The sequence below is a fragment of the Arachis ipaensis genome, chromosome B8 (assembly GCF_059453495.1).
Source record: "Arachis ipaensis isolate K30076 ecotype BB chromosome B8, ASM5945349v1, whole genome shotgun sequence".
Taxonomy (NCBI): Eukaryota; Viridiplantae; Streptophyta; class Magnoliopsida; order Fabales; family Fabaceae; genus Arachis; species Arachis ipaensis.
In genome coordinates, this window is record NC_142443.1 from 15873577 (window position 1) to 15884588 (window position 11012).

Below are 11012 nucleotides of genomic sequence, written 5' to 3' on the forward strand. Positions count from 1 at the left end.
ATTGTTGTTTGATTGGATTATTGTTTGGTTTTGTTAAACGGACGGTTGCTAAATTATTTCTTTAAAGTTTTAGAATCGGTTTCCTTGAGATATGAAAATGATATGAATTCTTTTGGAATCAACTTGATTTTAAAATGATTTGGTTTTGAATCTGTTGGAAAGGGTTGCGGAATGGTTTAGTTGGGACCCAAAACGGATGGTAAAGTCCATGTTTTAGGGGAGGTACTACCAAAATTTCTATAAAATCCAGACCGTATTAGAAATGTTATTTAAAAAATTATAAATTTAAGAATTATATTATTTTACTTGAATTATTTAAGAAAATACTGAATTATGTGGTTGTTTTAAATGTGCGAAGGGTTTATATTTTTTTGAATTTGATTTAAGAATCACATTCAGAGGAGTTTTAGTGGATTCAATGGAAATTGGACTTTGGTTGAATAATTTTGTTTGTGATGTTTTGAAAGAAGTCAGAAAATTGGTTTTAAAAGTGATATATGACATGAATGATGATTTGACTTGATATGGATTGTTGAGAAAGTGCGAAAATGATGATTGATGAATGATTTATAATGAATTTGAAAATAAAATTGTTTTGGGCTTTGATCTGGCAAGGATCGTGGTAGTTTACCGCTTGTCCAGTGTCAAAATGTCTGTGAAGATCGTGGTGGTTTACCGCTCGCAGAAGGTGGGGATCGTGGCTATTTACCGCCCACGTGTGTGCTGTTTTCCAATTGAAAACATCTGTGGAGATCGAGGTGGTTTACCGCCCGCAGATGGTAGGGATCGAGGTAGTTTACCGCTCATCAGGTGAGGATCGTGGTACTGCACCACTCATCAATTTTCAAGAGGACGATGTCCAGGTTAGCTACCAGACATGTCGGGTTGACTTTGTAACCGACAGAAGAGACTCATCAGCCGTAGGGCAGGCATTCATCATATGCATCTATGTGACATTGTTTGGGTGTGCATATTGTAATTGGTTTGCCTACATGAATAATTATGTTTAACTGCTAATTGCTATATTTGATGTAACTACTTTGATTATATTTGAAACTTCTTACTTGTGTTTGTGACTGAAATTGATTGGATTGTGGTGAATTGGATGATGATTGAGTAGTTTGGGTCTAGGGCCGTGATTGATTATGTGATGGGCCGAATTGAAGGCCGTGATTGGTTTGTGTTTTTAGTTTAGTAAAGTATGAAAAATCAAACTGGTTTAGCATAGACTTAATGAACCTATGCTCGGAATAGCTTGGTCATTCATACTGTCTAGGAAAAATTTTTTGATATTTGATATAAAAGGAAGAGGTTTTGGATTTTGAAGAATTAACGGATTTCTCTTACAAAAAGGAATTTTTTTTGGATTTCTGAATGTAAACCCTTAGTTTTTTTAAGAGGTACATAAGACGAGCAACGATCACTGTATTTTGAAAACAGTTTTATTTCACGTATCTTTTTATAGCAATTCTCTAACCCTATAGTGAGAACTAGCAAGGACGATGTTCTCACTCCCCTACAGGTTTTTTCTTTTCAGGATATGGATGAAGAAGTCATGAAGAGTTTATTTCGTTTTCTGTTTACACGATATTTTGTATTGTTTTAGATATCATGTTTCCCTCGCCTTTATCTTTACAAATTTTGTAAAAGGGATAGGAATTTTGATATGCAATGCTTGTAAATTAATATTATGTATATATATTCTTTGTAAGTGTTGTAAATGGGTTGTAAGTATATATTTATGTTTTCAACTAAAAATTCTTTTGAAAAATTATACGGTTTTAAGTTTTAAACAGGCTCTTATTTTAGTATTAAATATGTTAAGAGTCGTCGTAATATCCGAGCCATCAGAGTGGTGCAGCCGGAAGCGTGATTGGTAGCTAGTGTGTTACATTATGGTATCAGGGCGGTCCTTCCTGTAGAGCCTGAGGAATGGACCAACTATGCTTCAATTGCATACTCTGAGCGTCTGTCATGTAGTAGGTCTTGTTCGAATTACAAGAGTTAGAGCTTTATGCACATGACGGTCTATTAATTAATGCTGTTAGTCTATCATTGCAGACTTCCTGGTACTAGGTTTGGCCAGCTTAACACTAGTGAATTATGTATATGAAGCACTAATGGGTTATCATAGACGATATACGAATTGTAGGTAACGCGAATCGTAGGTTTTGAGAACGTTAGGAGTTAATTCTCAAGGTTACTCTGTTACTTATCTTGTTCTTTCATGGTTTGCTTTGAAATTCCTGTCTGAGATTTCTTTCTTGAAAACTAAACTGATTATTTTCCATGTTTTTTCTTTTGTTCATATGCATTCTCGGTTGATTTCAACTACATGTGTCTGTTTAAATTCCTTGGACATTTGCCCTGTGTTATTTAAATTTCCTCTTCTTGACTTGTATACTTTTGATGTCACTTTGGACTCGTTTGACGGATCAAAGCAATTGTTGGAATCTTTGAAAATTTGCTGTTGTTTGAAGTGCCCTTCTTTGTAAATTTTGTTTTCTTTTGGATCATCTAAAAACTTGCTTGAACTTGTTTTGGCACGATACATTATTTGTTGTGGTCCCTTTCTGAATGTTCTTGTTTCAGATTCTTCTCAAAGAAAATTTTGATTCAATTTTTTTCTTACTTGACTGTATCCACAACTATTCCTTCAAATATTAATAAAATTGTTTCTAATTCAGCACACGCTTTGAAAGCTCCCTTATGTAGTTCAAAACTTGCCTGTTTGTAATGCATCTCCTATTCCTCTTTAGGAAAAACTTTATCTTAGGTTTTCTTCTCAAAATGAAACTTAATTTCCTCCCAACCAAATTGCAGTTTTTATGCATGTTTTTTTAGTTATGCACCTAAATACCTTTTAAGATATTCAAGAAAAATGTTTTGCTCTCAGCCAAACTAGTTTTTATTTTCAAATGTTGCATAATCTATTTCAACTTGAATTTGTTCTAAAATAATGCAACATTTATGTTTTTACTATTATTTTATAAAATATTTGTTGCATACTTTTCTTTCGAAACGTTAAATGATTTCCTTAAAGTTTTTCATTCTTCATGAACAATGTATTCGAAGGCGTTTCTAATCATACTTTTAAAACTTCGTAAGTATTATCATTGACTTTAGTTATTCTTTTCCTACGATCTCGTACTTCTTTGACTCGGCTTAATTTTGTTTCAAACTGTTGCACTGTTTTCTTCTTAATGTTCTTGTTGAATTTCTTTGATTCGAGATCCTTTCTTAAACTTGTGACTTGATTTTCGTCCCAACATTCTTCATTGCTTGTATATCCTTATTGCTTGTCCTTCTTTTCCAAGGTTTTATATCCTTCTGAATAAACTTGAGAATTGCTTTAAAGTCACGTGTGATCTATAGACACATCAAGCGATACGTTAGTCCTTTAAGATGTTGTTCGTGGATGGTTGGAACAGGTCAAGTTTTTAAGTGCGCAGTATCACAGGAAGCTGTGGAGTTTTAGTTTTCACGCAAAAGAGTTTTGTGGATGTTAGACTTCTGATCAGCAGTAGGTGTGCAAAGTAATTGATGAGGTTGAGAACTCTTGGACGAGTTGCTCAATAAAGCACAGTTGGGAACGGTGAAGATACGCCCTTATGGAATTAGAAGGTGGAAGCTTTGAAGTTAGTACAAGATCTATTTGCGAATGTTATCCCGTTTGTTTATACCAACATCACATTCAACTTTTTGTCACTTTGAATGCCACTTTATTTTTGCAAACACCTATCTTGAACATTTGCACCTTATTGTGTTTCTTCAAGTTTTGGTAAAGTGTTAGCACCATGCTTTTTCTTTATATCTAAGTCTTATGGTTTATCTGGTATTTGAAGATTTATATATATATATATATATATATATATATATATATATATATATATATATATATATATATGCCGAGGCTGCTTGCAGGTGCACGAAATTGTGATCCCTGGTAATGGCTCCAAAAACTTGGTGCTCTAATCTTAATTCATAATTTGTCACAACTTCGATACAACTAACCAGCAAGTGCACTGGGTCGTCCAAATAATAAAACCTTACGTGAGTAAGGGTCGATCCCATGGAGATTGTTGGTATGTATCAAGCTATGGTCATCTTGTAAATCTCAGTCAGGCGGATATCAAATGGTTATGGAGTTTTCGACTAATCATCTAGAGGTTCTTGGTATGAAGCAAGCTATGGTCATCTTGTAAATCTCAGTCACGACTAATCATCTAGAGGTTCTTGATCATACTGGAATAGGGTTCACCCTCCTTTTGTGTCTGTCACTACGCCCAGTACTCGCGAGTTCGAAGTTCGTCACAGCCATCCCTTCCCAGATCCTACTCGGAATACCACAGACAAGGTTTAGACTTTCCGGATCTCAGGAATGGCCATCCATGGGTTCTAACTTATACCACAAAGATTCTAATATCTCGGACTTGGTCCTTTGTATTAGATATCTAAGAGATACTCATTCTAGCTTGTTTGCATGTAGAACGGAAGTGTTTGTCAGGCACGCGTTCATAAGTGAGAATGATGATGAGCGTCACATAATCATCACATTCATCATGTTCTTGGGTGCGAATGGATATCTTAGAAGCGGAATAAGTTGAATTGAATATAAGACAGTAGTACTTTGCATTAAATTATGAGGAACAGCAGAGCTCCACACCTTAATCTATGGAGTGCAGAAACTCTACCGTTGAAAATACATAAGTGATGAAGGTCCAGGCATGGATGAATGGCCAGCCCCCAAACGTGATCAATATGATCCAAAGTTGAACCAAAAATCATAAGATGTTCTAAATGCAATAGTAAAAAGTCCTATTTATACTAAACTAGCTACTAGGGTTTACAGAAGTAAGTAATTGATGCATAAATCCACTTCCGGGGCCCACTTGGTGTGTGCTTGGGCTGAGCTTGAAGTTTACACATGCAGAGGCTTCTTCTGGAGTTGAACGCCAAGGTGTAACGTGTTTTTGGCGTTCAACTCTGGTTCGTGATGTGTTTCTGGCGTTTAACTCCAGACTGCAGCGTAGAACTGGTGTTCAACGCCCTTTTTCGTTATCTAAACTCGGCCAAAGTATGAACTATTATATATTGCTGGAAAGCCCTGTATGTCTACTTTCCAACACAATTAAAAGCGTGCCATTTGGAGTTCTGTAGCTCCAGAAAATCTACTTTGAGTGCAGGGAGGTCAGAATCCAACAGCATCAGCAGTCCTTCTTCAACCTCTGAATCTGATTTTTGCTCAAGTCCCTCAATTTCAGCCAGAAAATACCTGAAATCATAGAAAAATACACAAACTCATAGTAAAGTCCAGAAATGTGAATTTAACATAAAAACTAATAAAAACATTCCTAAAAGTAACTAGATCCTACTAAAAACATACTAAAAACAATGCCAAAAAGCGTATAAATTATCAGCTCATCACAACACCAAACTTAAATTGTTGCTTGTCCCTAAGCAACTGAAAATCAAATAGGATAAAAAGAAGAGAATATACTATAAATTCCAAACTATCAATGAAACATAGCTCCAATCAGATGAGCGGGACTTGTAGCTTTTTGCCTCTTGAATAGTTTTGGCATTTCACTTTATCCATTGAAGTTCAGAATGATTGGTATCTATAGGAACTCAGAGTTCAGATAGTGTTATTGATTCTCCTAGTTCAGTATGTTGATTCTTGAACACAGCTACTTTATGAGTCTTGGCCGTGGCCCTAAGCACTTTGTTTTCCAGTATTACCACCAGATACATAAATGCCACAGACACATAATTGGGTGAACCTTTTCAGATTGTAACTCAGCTTTGCTAAAGTCCCCAATTAGAGGTGTCCAGGGTTCTTAAGCACACTCTTCTTTTGCTTTGGACCTTGACTTTAACCGCTCAGTCTCAAGTTTTCACTTGACACCTTCACGCCACAAGCACATGGTTAGGGACAGCTTGGTTTAGCCGCTTAGGCCAGGATTTTATTCCTTTAGGCCCTCCTTTCCACTGATGCTCAAAGCCTTGGGATCCTTTTTATTTACCCTTGCCTTTTGGTTTTAAGGGCTACTGGATTTTTTTGCTTGCTTTTTCTTTTTCTCTTTTTTTTTTTCGCCATTTGTTTTTTTTCTTCTTTTTTTTTCTGCAAGCTTTGTATTCACTGCTTTTTCTTGCTTCAAGAATCATTTTTATGATTTTTCTGATTATCAAATAACATGTCTCCTTGTCATCATTCTTTCAAGAGCCAACATATTTAACATTCATAAACAACAACTTCAAAAGACATATGCATTGTTCAAGCATTCATTCAGAAAACAAAAAGTATTGTCACCACATCAATATAATTAAACTAAGTTCAAGGATAAATTCGAAACTCATGTACTTATTGTTCTTTTGAATTAAAAACATTTTTCATTCAAGAGGGGTGATGGATTCATAAGACATTCATAACTTTAAGACAAAGTTACTAAATACTAATGATCATGTAATAAGTCACTAACATAGATAAGCACTTAACATAAAGAAAACAAAAAAATAGGAAATTTAAGAACAAGGAATGAGTCCACCTTAGTGATGGTGGCGTTTCCTTCTTGAGGAACCAATGATGTCCTTGAGCTCTTCTATGTTTCTTCCTTGTCTTTATTGCTCCTCCCTCATAGCTCTTTGATCTTTTCTAATTTCATGGAGGATGATTGAGTGCTCTTGATGTTCCACCCTTAGTTGTCCCATGTTGGAACTCAGTTCTCCTAGGGAGGTGTTGATTTGCTCCCAAAAGTTCTGTGGAGGGAAGTGTATCCCTTGAGGCATCTCAGGGATTTTTTGGTGATGAGCTTCTTTATGCGTCTCTTGAGATCCATGAATAGGCTCTCTTGTTTGCTCCATCCTTTTCTTAGTGATGGGCTTGTCCTCATCAACGAGGATATCTCCCTCTATGTCAATCCCAGTCGAATTGCATAGATAGCAAATGAGGTGAGGAAAGGCTAACCTTGCCACAGTGGAGGTCTTGTCAGCCACCTTGTAGAGTTCTTGAGGTATAATCTCATGAACTTCCACCTCTTCTCCAATCATGATGCTATGGATCATGATGGCCCGGTCTATAGTCTTCAGACTGGTTGCTAGTGGGAATGATTGAGCGTTGAATGAACTCCAACCATCCTCTAGCTACAGGCTTAAGGTCCAATCTTCTTAGTTGAACCGGTTTGCCTTTTGAGTCAATCTTCCATTGAGCTCCTTCCACACATATGTCCATGAGGACTTGGTCCAACCTTTGATCAAAGTTGACTCTCCTTGTGTAGGGGCGTGCGTTCTCTTCCATCATTGGCAAGTTGAACGCCAACCTCACATTTTCCGGACTAAAATCTAAGTAATTCCCCCGAACCATGGTGAGATAATTCTTTGGGTTCGGGTTCTTACTTTGATCATGGTTCCTAGTGATCCATGCATTAGCATAGAATTCTTGAACCATTAGAATTCCAACTTGTTAGATGGGGTTTGTTAGAACTTCCCAACCTCTTCTATGGATCTCATGTCGGATCTCCGGATACTCATTTTTCTTGAGTTTGAAAGGGACCTCGGGAATCACCTTCTTCTTGGCCACAACATCATAGAAGTGGTCTTGATGGGCTTTGGAGATGAATCTTTCCATCTCCCATGACTCGGAGGTGGAAGCTTTTGTCTTCCCTTTCCCTTTTCTAGAGGATTCTCCGGTCTTAGGTGCCATGAATGATAATGGAAAAACAAAAAGCTTATGCTTTTACCACACCAAACTTAGAATATTGCTCGCCCTCGAGCAAGAGAAGAAAAAAGAGATGAAGAAGAAGAAGAAATAGAGGAGAGGAAGAGAGGTTAGTGTTTCGGCCAAGAAGGGGAAGAGAGGGTTGTGTTGTGTGAAAATGAAGAAGAATGGAGGGGTTTATATAGTGGAGGGAGAGGGGTTAGGTTCGGCCATTTAGGGTGGGTTTGGTGGGAAAGTGATTTTGAATTTTGAAGGTAGGTGGGGTTTATGAGGTAGGTTTATGGGGAAGAGTGGATGGATGAGAATGGTGAAGGGGTAGTAGGGAAGAGAGCTTGATGTGATTGGTAAAGGGTTTTGGAGAAAGGTGTTTATTTGGAAAGAGAGGTTGAACATTGAGAAGAGGGAAGAGTATGAGTGGATGTAGGTGAGGATCCTGTGGGGTCCACGGATGCTGAGATGATTCTGTGGGGTCCACAGATCCTGAGGTGTCAAGGATTTACATCCATGCACCAGTTTGGCATGTAAAATGCCTTTGCATGCAATTCTGGCGTTGAACGCCAGTTCTATGCTTGTTTCTGGCGTTCAGCGCTAGCTTTCCTCAGTGTGCATTCCTGGCGTCTGAACGCCAGGATGCTGCTTGTTTTGGGCGTTCAACGCCAGTTCTATGCTCTGTTCTGGCATTGAACGCCAGCCAGATGCTCCTTACTGGCGTTTAAACGCCAGTAAGCCCTTCCTCCAGGGTGTGATTTTTCTTCTGTTGTTTTTGATTCTGTTTTTATTTTTCTATTTATTTTGTGACTCCACATGATCATGAACCTAATAAAACATGAAATAACAATAAAAAATAAAAATAAAATTAGATAAATAAAAATTGGATTGCCTCCCAACAAGCGCTTCTTTAATGTCAACAGTTTGACAGTGGGCTCTCATGGAGCCACACAGGTGATCAGGTCAATTTTATAGATTTCCAACACCAAACTTAGAGTTTGGATATGGGAGTTCAATACCAAACTTAGAGTTTGGCTGAGGCCTCCCAACACCAAACTTAGAGTTTGATTGTGGGGGCTTTAGTTGACTCTGTACTGAGAGAAGTTTACTGTGCCTCTTTTCCATGTTTACAGAAGGATGTCCTTGAGTTTTAAACACAAGGGAGTCCTCATTCAATTGAAGGACTAGTTCACCTCTGTCAACATCAATCACAGCTCTTGCTGTGGCTAGGAAGGGTCTTCCAAGGATGATGGATTCATCCTCATCCTTCCCAGTATCTAGGATTATGAAATCAGCAGGGATGTAAAGGCTTTCAACCTTTACTAATATGTCCTCTACTTGTCCATAAGCCTATTTTCTGGAATTGTCTGCCATCTTTAATGAGATTTTAGCAGCTTGTACCTCAAAGATTCCCAGTTTCTCCATTACATAGAGTGGCATGAGGTTTATGCCTGACCCAAGGTCACATAGAGCTTTCTCAAAGGTCATGGTGCCTATGGTAGGTGCAAGGTATTAGGAACTTTCTAGGATCCTGTTTCTTCTGAGGCAATCTCAGTTGATCCAATGCATTTAGTTCATTGGTGAAGAGGGGAGGTTCATCTCCCCAAGTCTCATTACCAAATAAATTGACATTCAGCTTCATGATTGCACCAAGGAACTTGGCAACTTGCTCTTCAGTAACATCCTCATTATCTTCAGAAGAGGAATACTCATCAGAGCTCATGAATGGCTTAAGGAGGTTCAATGGAATCTCCATGGTCTCTAGATGAGTCTCAGATTCCTTTGGTTCCTCAGAGGGGAACTCCTTATTGATCACTGGACGTCCCAGGAGGTCTTCCTCCTTGGAATTCACGTCCTCTCCTTCCTCTTTGGATTCGGCCATGATGGTGATATCAATGGCCTTGCACTCTCCTTTTGGATTTTCTTCTGTATTGCTTGAGAGAGCACTAGGAGGGGTTTCAGTGATCTTCTTACTCAGCTGGCCCACTTGTGCCTCCAAATTTCTAATGGAGGACCTTGTTTCATTCATGAAACTCAGAGTGGCCTTAGATAGATCAGAGACTAAGTTTGCTAAAGTAGAGGTATTTTGTTCAGAGTTCTCTGTCTGTTGCTGAGTGGATGATGGAAAAGGCTTGTTGTTGTTAAACCTGTTTCTTCCACCATTATTAAAGCCTTGTTGAGGCTTTTGATCCTTCCATGAGAGATTTGGGTGATTTCTCCATGAGGGATTATAGGTGTTTCCATATGGTTCACCCATGTAATTTACCTCTGCTATTGCAAGGTTCTCAGGATCATAAGCTTCTTCTTCAGAAGATGCCTCTTGAGTACTGTTGGATGCAGCTTGCATTCCATTCAGACTCTGAGAAATCATATTGACTTGCTGAGTCAATATTTTGTTCTGAGCCAATATGGCATTCAGAGCATCAATTTCAAGAACTCCCTTCTTTTGAGGCGTCCCATTACTCACAGGATTCCTCTCAGAAGTGTACATAAACTGGTTGTTAGCAACCATGTCAATGAGTTCTTGAGCTTCTGCAGGTGTTTTCTTGAGGTGAATGGATCCACCTACAGAAGTATCCAATGACATCTTAGCTAAGTCAGACAGACCATCATAGAATATATCCAGGATGGTCCATTCTGAAAGCATGTCAGAAGGACACTTTTTAGTCAGTTGCTTGTATCTCTCCCAAGCTTCATAGAGGGATTCACCTTCCTTCTGTCTGAAGGTTTGAACATCCACTCTAGGCTTACTCAGCTTTTGAGGAGGGAAGAACTTGGCTAAGAAAGCCTTGACCAGCTTATCCCAAGAGTTCAGGCTATCTTTAGGTTGAGAATCCAACCATATTCTAGCTCTGTCTCTCACAGCAAAAGGGAAAAGCATGAGCCTGTAGACTTCAGGATCTACTCCATTAGTCTTGACAGTATCACAGATCTGCAAAAATTCAGTTAAGAACTGAAAAGGATCTTCAGATGGAAGTCCATGGAACTTGTAATTCTGCTGCATCAGAGAAACTAATTGAGGTTTAAGCTCAAAATTGTTTGCTCCAATGGTAGGAATTGAGATGCTTCTTCCATGTAAATTGGAATTAGGTGCAGTAAAGTCACCAAGCATCCTCCTTGCATTATTATTTTTTTTGGCTGCCATCTCCTCTTCCTGTTCGAAAATTCCTGTAAGGTTGTCTCTGGATTGTTGTATTTTAGCTTCTCTTAGTTTTCTTTTCAGAGTCCTTTCAGGTTCAGGATCTGCTTCAACAAGAATGTTCTTGTCCTTGCTCCTGCTCATATGACAAAGAAGGGAATAACAAAG

General features: G+C 38.3%; 1 non-coding gene across 1 annotated transcript; it reads left to right on the plus strand.

Moving 5' to 3' along the window:
- Window positions 1-10346: 10346 nt before the first annotated feature.
- LOC148547306 (small nucleolar RNA R71) lies at window positions 10347-10454 on the plus strand. The gene has a single exon (XR_015898377.1). It is a non-coding gene; the product is annotated as a small nucleolar RNA R71 (small nucleolar RNA).
- Window positions 10455-11012: the final 558 nt, after the last annotated feature.